This window comes from Neofelis nebulosa, chromosome 9 (assembly GCF_028018385.1).
Source record: "Neofelis nebulosa isolate mNeoNeb1 chromosome 9, mNeoNeb1.pri, whole genome shotgun sequence".
NCBI classification, from domain to species: Eukaryota; Metazoa; Chordata; class Mammalia; order Carnivora; family Felidae; genus Neofelis; species Neofelis nebulosa.
Genome location: NC_080790.1, coordinates 79283655 through 79298599, shown reverse-complemented (window position 1 = coordinate 79298599; position 14945 = coordinate 79283655). Strand labels below are relative to the sequence as shown.

At 41.4% G+C, this 14945-nt stretch overlaps 1 protein-coding gene and 1 non-coding gene across 5 annotated transcripts in view; one reads left to right on the top strand and one right to left on the bottom strand.

The window, feature by feature from the left end:
* The window catches only part of CNGA3 (cyclic nucleotide gated channel subunit alpha 3), a 74313-nt gene that overhangs the window by 31972 nt on the left and 27396 nt on the right, over positions 1-14945 (bottom strand). The gene's annotated exons all lie outside the window — the stretch shown is intronic.
* On the top strand, positions 6885-6993 carry LOC131486391 (U6 spliceosomal RNA). Its single transcript, XR_009249305.1, has one exon. It is a non-coding gene; the product is annotated as a U6 spliceosomal RNA (small nuclear RNA).

Here is a 14945-nt window from a genome sequence, read left to right as displayed (position 1 = left end):
CATGATCCTGGTGCTAGAAATCAGACCATGAATACTCTCCCTTCAGCAAACATTGGAAGGTGCCCCTATGACTGATGAAAAAAGAAAGCTGGTATGAGCACAGGGCTGGTGTGAAGAACACAAAGACTGGGCAGTTCCATCATCCTTGATCAAAGCCCTCCAAGTGGAAGATGAATCCCTGAGTACAGTTTCTCTTGGACAAACACAGGCTCTCTTGAGCAGTCAGATGGCTTAAGTAGAGACCACTCCAGAGACCACTTCAGAGAAAGATGGTGGTTTCTAGAAAGAGCCCAGTGACTCACTCTAAGACTAAATTAATTCCATATCCAAATGAAGGTCAGTGCAAGGAGCCCAGAACACTGCACCAAAGGATGGATGTAGTTCCTGCTTATCAAGGTCAATCCACCATGAGTTTACTCAGGGTCAATTGTTGGCTCAAAGGTCTTGGTTCATCTCTGATATTTGATAATTTAAGGCTATGATTTAAATTTTGTACTTTTCCAATAGATCAAAAATAGTTTTGATTTTTAAATACTTTACCCATTTATGTAACAGTTAGTGAATTTCTGGCCGATCACAGGAGATACAAAGAAATATAAGACGAAGACTTCTCTCAAGGATCTTATGGTCCAGCAGGGCAGATGATGGATATCAGAGGATCCTGCAGGTTGTGTTAAGGAGCTTGGGCTTTTACCCTGAGTCCATCAAGGATATGGTCAGATGTGTAATGGCCACTGCAGCTGCATTGGGGAGGACATATTCAGGGAACATAAGTTGATGTTAAATGAGCAGATAAATGCTGCAGTATCTCAGCGGAGAGAGAATAGTTGCCTGATCTAGGTTTGTGGCAGTGAATCAGATAAATTAAAAAACTTCCCATATAGACAGACTCACTGGTACATGGTCATTGATCAGGTATAGGAGGTGATGAGGAGGGAGGTAATGAGAATGATAGTCTGGGGTGTTGGTGGTCCTACACACTGAGGTAGGGAACTAGGGGAAGAAGTGGGTTTGATAAAGAGAACGATTCCAGTTTGAGATGTCTATGGAAATTTTAGAGCCAATATGGGAAATAAATGTCTTCCACTAAAAACAATAATCCCAATTTGAAATCATCCATCCAATGCTTTTTTATTGAGCACTTACTATGTGTGAGACAATATGGAGAGCTAGGGTTTTACAGAGAAGGATACACATCTCTGTCCTCAAGGAGCTTACAGTCTAGTGGGTTCTAGAGCAAGTCTTAAAAAAGTTTTGGGACTCTGGAGTGCCTGGGTGGCTCAGTCAGTTAAGCGTCCAACTTCCGTTCAGGTCACGATCTCACGGTTTATGGGGTCGAGCCCTGCATTGGGCTGTGTGCTGACAGCTCGGAGCCTGGAGCCTGCTTTGAATTCTGTGTCTCCTTCTCTCTCTGCCCCTCCCCTGCTCATGCTCTGTCTCACTCTCTCTCTCTCTCTCTCTCAATAAAAAAAATTGAAAAAAAGTTTTGGGACTCTGAAGAAAATCTATCAAATTATTCTTTTTTGTACATTTCCAGGAAAATTCCAGGAGAAAAAGTTCATTGCCTCCAGCCTGTGTCCCTTTCCCTCAGCCCTCATCAACTGCACAACTCCTGGCCCCAGATGTCGTTGTATGGAGGCAGCACATCTACCTGCCTGCTATGGAAGGCTACTATATGCCAGAAACAGAGTAGGTGCTCATGTAATACCGCTCCGTTAACCCTCAGAATAGCCTCTCCCTTTCTTCCCTTTTACAAGTGAAGAAACCAAACAGGTGCATAATTTCCCTAATGTTGCTTATAGCCTGAGCCAGGATTGACAAAGTTCGGTCTGACCCCAGAACCTGATGGTGTAAAATTAATGGGTGGTAAAAAACTGGCATTACCTTTTGGCCTGAGTAGGAGGGGCCCCTGCCTGGGACTCCATGCTTTAAAGGACTCTACTCTGACTCTCCTTCATCCACAGCCCATGAGACCAATGGAACATGCCCCCTTACAACCCTGCTCCGTGCTCTAGACTATGCTCTGGGTGCCCAAGACGCCCAAACTGTGGGCTCAGGAAGCTCTAGACTGGTTCTAGAGCCTGCCCAGGCCTCTTCCCAGGTCTGTTTTCCTTCAAAGGGCATCAGTGTGCACTCCTCTAGAGCTACAGGTGGCCAAGGAGCAGCTGTTTGGAGGGAGGAGTGAGTAGAGGCCAGAAGTATGGACAGGGTGTTCACACACATGTGTGAAAGGCCCCTTGTGACATGGGGTGGACACAGGGCAGGCAGAGAAGGAGGCAGACCATGGATGGTGGACCAGAGATCAAATCTCCCCATGCCACCATGTTCTGAGGCTGAACTCAAAGGGGTCTAAGAACTCTATATGAATCTGGTCTCCTGGTCATTGTGAAAGTGATTTTTTTAAGATGGGAGGACAGGGCATGTTTGATTCAACAGTGTACTACCCTGATCCCTGTCACAGTCATATCTAGCCCTCTACCTCACACCCTTCTTGACCGTTTTTCAGTCCAGCTGTTGCTATGGAAACCAGCTGCGTGCAGGGTCACCCAGCAGCACCTTGCCTCAGCTACACCGTGGATTGCTCACCTTCTTTCCTGGGGCTTCCCTATTTCCCCCAGAGAACATATGGTAGGATGCTCATGCCATTCTGACAAATATGCAAACCCAGAAGTGCTAGAGAGGTAACCCTGCCTTGGACAACCCTTGACTAACAGAACCCAGGAACCAGGGGTAAATATTCCCTGGTTCGATCTTCTATTCCTCAGGAAGATAATTCAGTGGTTCTCTCCATGGCTCTTTGGAGAAGCCCTGGAAGGATCAAGTCAGTTGCCCAGAGTGGTGATCGGTTTGATAATGTACACTTGCACTGGATTTCCCTTCCTCCCTTGTTTTTTTTTCTGAGACTTCCACTTCTCTTCCTTGGAATCACTCCCTAAATGAACTGTCTGCTTACATGATCTTGTCCAAGGTTCTGGGTTTGGGAAGTGGCTTTTGTTTTTTGTTTGTTTTGTTTTGTTTTTGTAGGAGGAGGTGATTACCTCAGCTAAGAGAATTTCTTTTTTTTTTTTTTTTTTTTTTTTAGATATTTAGGTAAATGGTAAGTGGGTTATATGTACTCCTGGTTTGGGCCCCTGAAGGGTAGGACAGGGAAAAATGTGTATCATTAAAGGAAAATGTTTGCTTAAGATAGGTCATAAGATCATTTTTTCCCAATTGTTTATAAACATCATAAGCATTGTCTTTTTTTTAATCATTCTTTTAAAAATTAAAAAAAATGTTTATTTATTGCTGAGAGATAGAGAGAGAGGGAGACAGAGTGTGAACAGGGGAAGGGCAGAGAGAGAGGGAGACACAGAATCTGAAGCATGCTCCAGGCTCTGAGCTGTCAGCACAGAGCCCGACACGGGGTTCGAACCCATGAACTGTGAGATCATGACCTGAGCCGAAGTTGGACACTTAACAGACTGAGCCCCTCAGGCTCCACAATGGTTGTCTTTTTTAAAAAATTACTTTAAAAATAAGGATCCAAATAAGGCCCACATGTTCTGATTGCTGATTGGTACTTTTTAAAGTTTTTCATGCATTTCTCTTCTTCCTCATTGTGGAAAAAACATAATTGTACTCCCGAGTTTGCTATAGTATGAATTTTTTGCCAATTCCAACTTGACGATGTTTTCTGTAAACTGGTAGTTGCACTCAGAGATATGGTCAAATTTGGGTTCAATTTTTTTCGCAAGAATATTTCTTTGTGTGATGTTAGCAACCATTGATGATTATTGCCTGGACATATGCTTTCATTACGAGTTGCAAATTGGTGACATTCTATCATTTCTTCTTCAGCGATTAGCTGACATATTCTTAAATAAAATGTAACTTATTTGGCTGTTCAGTGGTACCGTTCATAGAGGAATTGCGGAATAAACAATTCTTTTCCCCTTGTTTACCAGTTTTTAAGTCATAACATCCTAAGTGATTCCCCAACTGCCCTGTGAATTTTCACATTTCCTGGCCCAGACAAACTCTAGAACTCACAGATGAGATCATGAAACTACAATCAGTGATCCTGAGGCGCCTGTTGAAAATGAAAACTGCCACCCAGCCAGGGCCCCCTGAGTGTGAGGCACTTGCATATCCATTACTCATTAATCCTCAAGAGACCCAAAAGGTAATAAATAGTAACACTGGTTTTGCAGATGAGGAAATGCAGGCTTAGGTCTGTCTGACCCTGAAACCCATGTAGTGCTTTCTTTTGTTTATCACACCCACTGCAGGATATTAGAAATGCACAAATAAAATTTTAATTTTCAAGCACAGGAAGAAGATGTGTCCTGCCAACTACCAGGGTGACCTTGAAGTGGATCTTAGGTGTGAGTCTAAGAGTGATTTGTGAGCATCTCTCAAACAAATGTGAGTTTTCTGGGGCTTGACTGAGGAACTAACAACACATCACTTCAGACAATTCTCTCTCTCTCTTTTTTAACAACATTACTAAATCCAGCATGTTTTCTTCCCCCCAACACACTTACTGACTCCTTCCATGTCCCAGGCATCATACTTGGCCCTGAAGATTATGAAGAAGAGGAAGATAGGTCTCTGTCTTTGAAACACAAAACTGCATGGGGGAAACACGAATGGAAACAGGGAGGGGGGTAGAATACAGAGGTGCTGAAATAGAGGTAGAGGCATGGTGGGGAGCAGTATGGAAGGAGGAGGCACTAATTCTGCCTCAGGTACCACCGAGGTCTGAGGAGGCTTCTCATGAGGGGCATTATTTCATGTTATTTAACATTTACCATGTGTTGGCCATTGTGCTGTGCACGATTAAGAATTTGATTGTGATATCTGTGCTCTGGTGCCTACCTTTAACCTCCTTTGCTCTTGGCCTGGACACCTAGGTAGGTCAGGAATCTAACATACCTCACCTGTACTCCAGTTGTTCTCATACTTTTCTCATTCCTTTATTAACTCCAAAAGATTTAAGGGCTAGAACTATTTTCTTTTACTTAAAAAATATTTTATTCTCCTAAACACCAGCATATATACACATAGTGGGTAATCAAATTGGGTGGCATAAATGGAGTAACAGGTGAGTACTTGCAATGAGGACACTAATAATGGCAGTATATTTGCTGAGCATTTACACTCTGCATGGTACTGTTCTAATAACTTTAAATGTGTATTAACTCACTTGATTCTCACAATGCTCTGTGAATGAGTCACACTGAACATTTCTGTCTTGTTTAGAAATGGATGGGACTTTATAAGGGAGAAAGCAAGTAAGCAACAAAGGAGGTCAAAACATGTAAAGCCCTTTCTTCTAAACTAAAATGTGCTTCTGGAAAAAAATCTTGGTCCCCACTTACGATGACTAACTATACTAAAAAAAAAAAAATTGTCCATGTTGTGTCCTTTTCTATTATGGCTTAAACATGAATACCAGTCCTGGTTCAATTTGTGTCATTTGAAACCTTATCATTTCCCAAGACTTAAATGCAGCTGAGACAATAGAGAGGTGCCAAGAGCCCAAGATGCATACTCCTCTGACTCACTGGAGGTTATCTGAGTTATCACTGTCTTTGGTTATGACATCTATGCAGCCAGGGGCTGGAAGGTTCCATTAGTGAGAAACCGAGTCTAGAACAAAGCCATGCCAAAAAGACAACCCCAACCAGAGGACAGCCCCACAGTCTGATGGACAGGCACACTGGGCACAAGCCTGTATTTTCTCCAGCTGAGACAGATCACTTTTACCACCTAAGGTCTTCAATCTTCTCAGAAGTAATATCTCTCTGGGTTTCATTCATTTCAGTTCTCCACAACTCAACTTTCTCAGCATCACTTGGGCAAAAGCATTCAGCAAATTCTCAGTAATGTGAAGTTGGACAGGCTCACTTTGTCAAATTAAAAGCCAAAGATAAGTCAATAACTCCCACAGGATCTACAAGTCTTGGAACTTCGTCCAAAGTTGGATTGCCTCTCCCTTCTTCCCCTATCCCATCTGGAAACTGCAGGATGAAAGGAAAATATCCAATGCTAAGCCACTTAATCACTCTGAGACCTGTGAACCAGTCCACAGAACAAACACAAAGGACAGAACAGACATTACTATAGGCAATGATGAGGGTTGTGTATTTTTAAGCAGCCCTAGGCTTACGTAGGGGGAAAGCACTAGTAAAGTGCCTTTTGTTTGAGACAAGTGGCATTGGAAAGACAATATAGGTGGTCAAGGGCACTGTACTGAGAGAAAGAAAAGCTGGATCTCTTCTTAGCTCAGCCTACAATTTGGGCAAGTGACCAGCATTTTAGTTTCTTTATACATTGATGAACATGGACTTATTGCAAATGAAATTTTCCACAGAAACCCAATGAATAAAGCATTTACGTATATATTTTATTTAAATGTATTTGAGGGGCGCCTGGGTCAGTTGGTTAAGCTGCCGATTTCAGCTCAGGTGATGATCTCACAGTTCGTGGGTTTGAGCCCCATGTCGGGCTCTGTGCTGACATCTCAGAGCCTAGAGCCTGCTTCAGATTCTGTGTCTCCCTCTCTCTGCTCCTCCCCCATTCATTCTCTGTCTCTCAAAAATAAATAAATGTTAAAAAATTTTAAAAATAAATGTACTTGAAAACATTTATAAAGATAATTAGTGAGTGTTTACTTCCTTTCCAAAAGTGAAAATACTAATTCAAAAAGATCTATGCACCCCTATGTTCACTGGATTATATACGATGGCCGGGATAAGGAAGCAACCTATGTGTCCATCAATAGATGAATGGGCAAAGAAGATGCAGAATATTATTCAGTCTTAAAAAATGAGATCTTGCCATTTGTGACAACATGGATGGACATCAAGGGTATTATATTAAATGAAATAAGAAAGATAGTGCTCACTTTGGCAGCACATATACCAAAATTGGCATGATACAGAGAAGATTAGCATGGCCCCTGTGCAAGGATGACATGCAAGTTTGCTAGGAATTTACCCAAGGGATACAGGAGTGCTGATGCATAGGGGCACTTGTACCCCAATGTTCATAGCCACACTTTCGACAATAGCCAAATTATGGAAAGAGCCTAAATGTCCATCAGCTGATGAGTGGATAAAGAGGTTGTAGTTTATATACACAATGGAATACTACTCAGCAATGAGAAAGAATGAAATCTGGCCTTTTGTAGCAACATGGATGGAACTGGAGAGTGTTATGCTAAGTGAAATAAGTCATACAGAGAAAGACAGATACCATATGTTTTCACTCTTATGTGGATCCTGAGAAACTTGACAGAAGACCATGGGGGAGGGGAAGGGAAAAAAAAGTTAGAGAGAGGGAGGCAAACCATAATAGACTCTTACAGACTGAGAATAAACCGAGGGTTGATGGGGGGTGGGAGGGAGGGGAAAGTGGGTGATAGGCATTGAGGAGGGCACCTGTTGGGATGAGCACTGGGTGTTATACGGAAACCAATTTGACAATAAATTTCATATTTAAAAAATTGAAAAAAAAAGAAAGAGAAAGACAAATATCATATGATTTCACTTACATGTGGAATCAAAAAACAAACAAAAAAATAGAAAGAGACCCATAAATACAGAGAAAAACTGATGGTTGGTGGGGGGGTGGCAAAATGGGTGAAGGGGAGTAGAAGATATAGTCTTCCAGTTATGGAATGAATAAGTCATGGGGATAAAAGGTAAAGCATAGGGACTATAGTCAATAATACTATACTAGTGTAGTATGGTGACAGATGATGTTACACTTGTGGTGGGCATCACATAATGTATAGAGTTGTCAAATTGTTATGCTGTACACCTGAAGCTAATGTAACATTGTGGATCAACTACACTTCAATTAAAAAATAAAGACATGGGTTCCCTGGGTGGCTCAATCATTTGAGCCTCTGACTCTTGATTTTGGCTCAGGTCATGATCTCAGTGTTGTGGGATTGAGCCTCACATCAGGCTCTGTGCTGGGCATGGAGCCTGCTTGTGATTCATCCTCTCTCTCTCTTTCTCTCTCTCTCTCTCTCTCTCTAAAAAAAAAAAAAGACAATCAGTGGGACACAAGTTAATTTTGACCATGATTTCCAGTATATTAAAATTTAGTAGGGATGGGGCACCTGGGTGGCTCAGTTGGTTAAGCATCTGACTTGGGCTCAGGTCATGATCTTGCAGTTGGTGAGTTCGAGCCCCGTGTCAGACTCTGTGTTGACAGCCCGGAGCCTGGAGCCTGCTTTGAATTCTGTGCCTTCCACCCTCTCTGCCCCTCCTCCTTCCCCCGCTCATGCTCTGTTTCTCTCTCCTTCAAAAATAAGTAAAAACATGAAAAAAAATTTTTAAAAATTTGGTAGGGGGCACATGTCAATGTTATCTTTATTTGGGTTCTTTAATTATTTAAATATACATAAAGAAATTTAAAGTGTGCACAGAAAACCTTAGGGAACTCTGTGGAACAGAGCTGAAAACCAAGGCCCGGTTGATCATGAAAGGTCCTTCCATTTCAAAAGTTTCATGATGGAACAGAACTGTAGAATGCAAATATTGTGTCTAAAGGTCCTCTCATTGTTTGTGCATGAATGTGATCCTATTGGAAGAAATAAAAACATTCTAGAGCTCCAAAAGCAGAAATGACAAAACTCTATAATGTCAAAATTCTCTGGACGCGGTACAACATAACTTGAATATCAGAACTTATATGAGAGGGCACTTTGAAAATTACATTATGATGTAAAGATCCTCAACAAAATACTAGCGAACAAAAATCTAGTCACATATCATGATTAAGTGATATGTGTCCCAAGAATGCAAAGTTGATCTAACACCCAAAATCAACCAATGTAATACACCATATTAATTAAATGGCAAAAACTACATGATGAGTGCAATAGACATAAGAAAATCATATGACAGAATCCAACATGCTTTCATGATAAAAACAATCAACGAAGTAAGAACAAAAGAAAATTTCCTTAAACTGATAAAGGGCATCTTGACAAAACCACAGCTAATGTCACAGTTAAAGGTGCAAGACTGAATGCTTTCCTCTAAAATCAGGACTAGGACAAAGATATTCACTCTTATCACCTCCATGCAACATTGTACTGCTAACCAGGGCAATTAGACAGGAAAAAACAAAACAAAACAAAACAAATAAAAGCATCCAGATTGGAAAAGAAAAAGTAAAATTATCTCTATTTGCAGATGACATGATCTGGTATATCAGAAATCTTAAGTAATCCACCAAAAAACTATTAGAATTAATAAATAAGATTAGTAGTGTGGCAGTATACAAGTCAGCATACAGAAATCAAATGTATTTCTATACATTAGCATTGAATAATAATACAATGAAGTTAAGACAACAATCCCATTTTTTAAGTTTATTTATTTTGAGATAGAGCATGCAAGTGGGGAGGGGCAGAAAGAGAGAAGAAAGAGAATCCCAACCAGGCTCTGTACTGTCAGTGCAAAGCCCAACTCAGGGCTCAAACTCACGAACAGTGAGATCATGTCCTGACCCATAGTCGGATGTTCAATCAACTCAGGTGCCCCAACAATCCCATTTATAATAGCAGCATAAAAGAACAAAACACCTAGGAAATTTAACCTAGGAAATTAAAGATTTGTACACTGAAAACTATGAAACATTGTTGAAAGAAATTGAAGATATAAACAATTGGAAAGATATTTTCTGCTCATAGATTGGAAGGATTAATATTATTAATATGGTGTTGACTCTCCAAATTATCCACAGATTCAGTGCAATCCTTATCAAAATCCCTGCTGGAGTTTTTGCAGAAATTGACAAGCTGATCCTAAATTTACATGGAAATTCAAGGGACACAAATAGCCAAACAATCTTGAAATCTTGAAAAAGAAGAACAAAGTTGGAGAACTCACACTTTCAGATTTCAAAACCTATTACAAAGCTATAAAAATCAAGATAGTGTGGTTCTGGAATAAGGATAGGTATATAGATTAATGGAATAGAATTCAGAGTCCAGAAATAAATCCCACATTTACAATCAATTGGAAATCAATGGAAAAAAGAATAGTCTTCTTAACAAATGCTGGAAAAACTGAATATCCATATGCAAAAGAATATACACCATACACAAAAATGAACTCAAAATGGATCATAGGCTTACATGTAAGGGCCAAAACTATAGAATTCCTAGAATAAAACACAATCTTCATGGCCTTGGGTTAGGCAATGGTTTCATAGATATGACACCAAAAGCATAAATGAAAAGAGAAAAACAATACATTATACTCCATCAGAATAAAAAACCTCTGCATCAAATGACACCATCAAGAAAGTAAAAAGACAACCCATAGAATGGGAGAAAATATTTTAAAATCATGTATTGGTAAGGCATATATATATAAAGAATATATAAAGAACAGTTACAACTCAATAATAAAAAGACAAGCTAATTAAATATTGGGAAGAGGATTTGAATAGGCATGTCTCTGAAGAAGATAGATGGTGAACAAGCACATGATTATAAGCATATTTAATCATGGGGAAATGCAAATCAAAACTATGATGAGATACCTCTGCATACCAACTACAATGGCTATAATAGAAATACAGACAATAACAAGGGTTAGTAAAGATATGGAGAAACTGGAATCCTCATACACTACTGGTAAGAATGTAAGTGTACAGTCACTTTGGAAAACAGTGGGGCAATTCCTCAAAATGCTGAACATAGTTGCCATATGACCCAATAATTCTACTCTTAAGGATATACCTAAGAGAAAGGAAAACATATATCCACACAACAACTTATGCATGAATATTCATAGCAGCATTATTCATAATAGCCCCAAAGTGGAAACAACCTAAATGTCCATCAGCTAACTGGATAAACAAAATGTGGTATATATACATAGTGAACTGTTATTTGGCAATGAAAATGAACAAAATACTGATACATGCTACAACATGGATGAACCTTGAAAGCATTATGTTAAGTGGAAGAAGCGAGACACAAAAAGCCACATGTTGTATAATTCCATTTATGTGAAATGTGGAATTGGCAAATTCACTGGGATAGAAAGTAGATTAGTGATTAGTGGTTGCTTGGGGAAAGGGTTGGGATAGGGGGTGGCCAGAAAAAAGAGTGACTGCTAATAGCTACAGGGTTTCTTTTGGAGGTGTTGAAAAGTTTTAAAATTATATTGTGGCGATGACTGCACCACTGTGAAGATTACTAAAAAGCACTGAAATGTATACTTTAAATGGATGACTTTTATGGCCTATGAACTAATTCTAAAAAAGTAATGTTAAATATAATAGCAAAGCTGCTTTTAAAATGTAAAACTAACAATATCTGCTATAAGAAACTCGCAAAATATAAGTGTAATAAAGGGGAGAAATGTCAAAATATCACATTAATAATAATGATATTGGTCACATTGTTGAGGGCTCACACTATGCCAAGCACTGATCCACAGTTTCACATGCTTCACATGGACAAACTCATTTAATCCCCACAATCACCCTACGAGGTAAGTTATTATCCCTATCGTACAGTTGAGTAAGCCAAGGTGCACGTTTCACACAGTTAGGACTATAGCAGGCAATTGAGTCCTAGAGCCTGCAAAGTCAATCTCCTGCCTCTCAAGAAACAAGCCCAATTTCTGGGACTGGTAGGTATCAAAGCTGCCTCCATCTTCCCGATAAAGATCCAAAAGGGCAGCTCAGGTCTTAGACCTTGAGGGTATATCCAGAAGCTCAAATTGAGCTTTGAGGTGATGAGGGGAAATGGAGTTCAGAATTCATGTTCTCCCCTTTCTGCAGAGTGGAGGATAGGCAAACCCATGAATGTCCCCACACCAAGATATGAAGAGAGAGTTTGAGTTAAGGTTGTTGTGTCTGGCTTTCCAAGGAAACCTTTGAGTGGCCGTGAGGTGGATTTCTCTCTCTTCTGAACTCTATGAATTTTTATAACGCAAACAAAGGCAAGTTTGCATACGCCAGGTGCAGATTTTCAATTCCTGTCTGAGAAAAAATTAACATTGTTCCCAAGAACAGGAAGAGATTTGGGATGAAAGGATCTGAATTTGTAACAAGGTTATAAATTATGTTACTCAACCACCAGACAGAGAGAGGCCTGTCTCATGCCTAGAAAGTGTCTTGGTCTTCTGCAGAGATGACTTGGAATTAATGGGGACTCTGGTTTCCTCCTCCACTTTAAGTGTATTCAGTTTCTAAGTGATTTGCAATAAGATTCAGCTGCTCAGATTGAGATTCCAAGAGAATATAACTGCTTTCCAGATGTTGCTAGAGCTGGAGAACCCATATGTCTGTAGCCAGCCCTATAAATGCTCTCCTCAGAATTCCGTCTCCCCCCACCCCCAACACACACACACACACACACACACACACACACACACACACAGCCAGGGCAAACAAGGCCAGGCAAGGAACCTCCCTTCCCTCCCCAAGGACCTGTTTCACCGAGCCTAGCTGTGGGCACAGAGGTAAACTGTTGTTTTTTTTAATTAATTTTTGTGATGTGATTATAAAAGTAATATGCTGTCATTATGAAAAATAAGATGTTCATATCTAACTTTGATCAATCATTGTACAGGTGCTGTGCCCAGGAATTCACTCCAATTACCTTCACTTACTCCTCCCAACAACCCACTGAAGCAGGTATTATAACCATTACTTGCAATTTACATATGAAGAAACTGAGACTCCGAATGGTTGAATAACTTGTTCAAAGTCATCTAGTGGCAGAACACTCAAACAAAAGCCTGTTTGAATTTAACCCCTACAGAGCATTGTTATAATGCAAGAGAGAGGGAATGTGTGAAATCTGCAAAAGAGGGCAAATAAAGTACTGTGGGGACTAGATGAAGTCCAGGGTGCAGTGTGTGAGGGTGCGGCATAGCCATGGAAGAGTGTCATTGGTACAAAACTATACTGAATGGCACTAGCCCAACTACCTCAAAATTTCCCTCTCTCCCCTGAGCCTTGTCTTGCCAACACCACGAATGACACCCAAGCCAACCGATGACCCAGCAAGAGCCTCCACTCCTCCTTCTTCTTCACTTCCCCAGATCACAAATCCCCAAGTCCTGTCACTTACATCACCTACTATCTGTCCCCTGTGTCCCCTTCCACTCAGTCATTCACTAATCCAGAAATGAAGCGAGGGTGGGCATCCTGGCCTCTTCTTCCCCCACTCTGTCCAGACCCTGGCCTCCCTCCCCAGGATTGTTGAAATAATTGTCTCACGTCTGTAATCCATCCAAGGCTTGGCACTTAGGAGGTTCTCAGTGGGTATGGAATGACTGACTGAATGAATGAATCTTCTGCACTAATACCAGGGTTTTATAAAAGGTAGTTTGAATCACATAACTCAAACTTTCAGAGATTGCCTGTTTTCTCCAGCATGCAGTCTTAACCTAACATTCACGAGTTTTCATAACCTGGATCTTATCGGCCTAAAGGGGTAGCTCCATTCAAACCAAATTACTCATGCTTTCCTGAAGCGTGTCATGAATTTTCTTGTCCCTCCTATTGTCAGGCTCACCCAATCTCACCTTTGGCTTCCTGTATTTCTCGATGTCCCTTCCAGGCCAGGTGAGGACTGAATAACAGGCTCTGGCCAGTGGACTTGTCCCATGATGCAGAGTCCCTCAGTTCCTCCTAACCTCAGAAATTGCATAAGCGATGAATGGGCTACCCTGAGAGGTTCTGTATGTTACCAGGGTAGGACCTACCCTCTCCTGATGACTCCACACACCTTTGGTCCTACTCATCCCTCTGCTTAGAGAGAGGTTTTCCCTCTTTCTTGCCAGTTGAAATTCCTATCATCCTTTAAGTTTCAACTCCTGTATGTCCTCCCCTGGGAGTCAGTCACTCGCACCTCTCTCTACTTTCCGGGCATTATTATTACCTCTATTTCAGCCCAGAGCAGAGCCCAGCTAACAGAAAATGTAAGGGCTTGTCTCCCACACTACACTGTGGTGTCCAGAGAGCATGGACTGTGTTTAAGTAATTCTATCTCCCACTGGACTTAGCCTTGTGATTTGTACTCAGGAGTAGTTAGTGTGCACCTGATAGTAATTAGGTCAGAGGGAAAACCATTTACCCCTTGGTCTCAGTGTATGCAGTTGGGCATGGAGAATAAAAGCTTGACCCCTCTGAACCTGGAGGGCACAGTGGTTGGCAGGGATTAGAGAAGATTTCAGGTGAAGAGGCCTCTAGGCAGGGCATGAGTATGTGTTTGTGTGTGTGTGTATGTGGGGGGGTCTTCACCCTGGTCATTGCCATCCTTCTCCCCACTCCTCCAGGAAACCCACAGCTCCTGCACAGTTTGGGGGAGTTAAGGAAGAGCCTCTACAGCTTCCAACTGTTTACCTCCTGGGTACCATGGCGACGGGAGATTGGTCACCATGGCAACCATTATTAACCAGGCAGAGCAACTGCTGGCAGATAGCGAATGAGGACAGAAAAGGCAAAAAAAGGGCATATCAAAGGCATGGGGCACATGCAGTCCTGGCCAAAGTCCCACCTAAAGTGACTGAGATCTTGCTCTGACCAGTCAGTTACCCACAGAGCAGCCATTCACTCTATCCTGGCATCCTGCACCCAGCAAGGACCCCATTTACAGCTGAACAGAGGCTGAGGAGGAAAAGTGCATGTGCTTGGGCGTTCATGTGAAGAAAGGGCCCCATTCCTGCCAAAGGAGCTCCCACCAGCTCAGCAAAATCCCAATGGGGTTCCCTGGCCTGGCAGAATTTTCAAGAATCCATGACTTTGTCATACAAGACCTGGTACAGAGAGCAATGGCAATAGTAGTCACCTCCTTTCTCACAGGACCAACTCTTCACTGCCCCCTCCAATGATTTCTCAGAGGGAGTATGTGACTCCGTGCCCAGACAACGATGTTGTTACTGGGTTTTATGAATGAAAGTGTGTGTGTG